Genomic DNA, 3,376 nt, shown 5'->3' on the forward strand with positions numbered 1-3,376 from the left:
CAATATTAAAAAGACTCTAGAAAAGTTATTCTGTAATATAATAACAGATTCTTATATGAAACTCTCTTAATAATATCATGAATATCTAGATATCTTCTGACAAAACAATACTATAGATATATCTCTCTTATGAGACTCAGAAGTGAATCACAGTATCAAGTGAGAAAAGAAGAATAATAAAGACTCTGAATTATTATAAGGCCTTCTTTATAACATGTTCTGAGATGAACTTCTTCTTCTTTAAAAGACACTCAATGATGAATTGAATAAAGAATTCATATATATTAATAACTCTTTCACTGCAGCCTCTATTCTCTTTGCAATGAAACTAGATGAGAAACTCTGATTCTGTATAAACTATTGAGAACTGAACAGATTGATAAAGAAGAACTGTTATTCTTTATCTCTTATCAATAAAACTCTAGCTTGTATTAAATAAGCTCAATGATTTACAAAGTTAAATATCATCACTGCATTTTATAGAATTTGCATCACTGAAGATGATATGTAGCTTATAGTATTCTGAACATAATATAGTCTCTTTGAATGAGTAGTCACACTCTTCAGACTGACTAATACTCTCAGTATATTTCAGAAGTATAGTAACTGAGCATTTCAAGATTTTCTTGATAAATTTGTATCTGTGTATCTTGATAATATTCTCATCTTCACTGATAAGTTTAAGAAAGAATATCAAGAACATGTATAAAAGATATTATAATAACTACAGAAAGCAGAACTACTGATAGATATAGATAAGTATAATTTTGAGATTAAAAGTATAAAATATCTAGACTGTATCATAGAAGCTGACAAGGAAATTCAAATGAATTCTGAGAAGGTCTCTGCTATTCTTGAATAAGAGATCTTATACACTGTGAAATATATACAAAGCTTCATTGAATTTACTAACTTCTATCAGTAATTTATACAGAACTTCTCAGATATCACAAGATTACTTACAGAACTCATTAAAAAAGACTCAGTATTTCAATGATCAGCAGACACTGAAGCTGTATTTATATAAATAAAGAAGATGTTCATTAATACCTCTCTGCTGATAATATTCAATTCTGATTATAAGATAGTTATTGAAGCTGATTTCTCTGACTATATCATAGAAGAAGCTATATTATAATATAATGATGAAGATGTCTTATAATCATGCATCTTCATATCTAAGAAACTGAGTTCTGCTGAATACAATTATAAGATCTATGATAAGAAACTTCTTACAATGATACACTGTCTAGAAGAATGAGACTCTGAACTCTGAAGTATCTCTGAATTTGAGATAATCACAGATTATAAGAATCTCAAGTACTTTATCACTATCTATAAACTCACTGAATAATAGATATAATAATCTGAGTTCTTAAGCTGCTTTCATTTTATAATACACTATCATTCTGACAGTCAGAACTCAATGACAGATGCTCTCTTATAACAAGAGTAAGATATGCCTTTCAATGTAGCAGACACTCATTGAATGAACTGAGAACATCAGCTCTTAAATCTGAAGATATTGATTGATCAAGATAGAATAACTCATGACATTATACACACTTCTTTAATTAGAACACTCTCTCTTCAAACTGACATTAATACTGATATCTTCACTTCTTCTACACTAGATGAATTGTGGCATATAACAGCTCAAATTGATACACTTCTTTAAACACTCACTGAAGCAGTATATTAAGAAGCACTTCAATTTCTTTCAGAACTATGTATAAGAACTAACATCTCAGAATACTTAATTAATGATAATAATACTCTGCTATTTTATAAATAATATTGAATCTCTCATTCTGAACTCTTACACACTCAGATAATGCAAGAGATGCATGATTCTTATATGATCAGTTATTCAGGTTATGAACAACTGTATTAAATAATCTCTTAAGAGTTCTACTGATCTGAGATATTAAACAGCATCAGATGTTTCATCTGAAACTGTAACTGTTACTTCTTCATCATCTTGTAAAAGAACTGTAGAAAAGACCTGCTGAAATTACTCAGTGTCTCTAATAGAATCTGATGAGATGTGATAATTAACTTCACTGTTAATCTCTCTAAGAGTAAGAGTTGTAGAAACATTCTGATTATTATAGACTGATTGAGCAAGAATGTAATATTGAAATCTTGCAATAAGATGAATGCTGAATAAGTGACTGAAGCTTTTCTACAGAGCTCATTCTATCAGATACATGAATTGCTGAGATTTATAGTATTAAATTAAGATCATCAATTCATGAGTGCTCTCTGAGCAAGAATCTGTCAAGTTCTTAAGATTATACACTGTTTCTTAACTATCTATCACTCTGAGATCAATGATGCATCAGAACAGATAATTCAGATTATAAAGAATTATCTTTATAAGTTCTACAATTACTCACAAGATGATTGATATAATCTTCTTCTATATACAGAGATTGCTATCAATGATCAAGATACTGTCTTAATAAGTGTAAGCTTGTTCTTTCTTATACACAGTTATCATATGAAAGTGTTGAATCTTCTAGAGATCACACAGTTCACACTGAACTCTTACAGTCTGATTCAGATTATTAATAACATAGTAATAAAGCTCTGAGACATCTGTAACTGAGTAGAAGTCTTCATGACAAGTGCTAAACAAGATGAAGAGAACTGAATCAATGTTTATCAAGATCTCACTGAGCAATATAAGATAGAAGATCTAATATAATTTAATCTTAAGAATATACAGATCACACACTCATCTCACACACTTTATTACTATTATACAAAGTATAAAGTGATAGAAGTTCTAGACAGTTATAACTATTATCTTGATACATTATTAGAGATTTATAATGTCTTTCATATAAGCTTGCTTTATCACACTGTCATTAATTCATTTCCTTCTCAACTGACTTCTGACTGATAGCTGTCAGAGATCATATAATAAGACCATGAACTTGAATGATAGATTGAAGATATTCTTGATGTAGAGACTCTGCAGCCGTAACTGATATATATCTCTATGAGAATGAGTCAGCTATATAATCCTGATCTAGACTCTCTGCTCTTGTGTGTATCTGAGACAGCAGCTCCTGATTAATGAGAACCACATACTCACAATTCTATTTCACTTCCGAAAAGGGGGGGCTAATTGGGCGGCCTGCGCCTGATTAATTATATAGACTATTTCATTACACTTCACAGATTTCACTGAAAGCTCTGATTCTCAGTCACTGATTCTCAGCTGAAAAACTTATGAAATTTCTATTCTTCTGCTCTGAAGCTTCACTGTGTACACATATAAATATTCACTTCAATCACTGATTTCTGAACTTTCTCTTTCTTTCCTTCTCTAACATTTTTCACTTCTTATATAAGATCTATAATCCAC

Source organism: Blastomyces gilchristii (genome assembly GCF_000003855.2).
Source record: "Blastomyces gilchristii SLH14081 genomic scaffold supercont1.67, whole genome shotgun sequence".
Classification (NCBI taxonomy): domain Eukaryota; kingdom Fungi; phylum Ascomycota; class Eurotiomycetes; order Onygenales; family Ajellomycetaceae; genus Blastomyces; species Blastomyces gilchristii.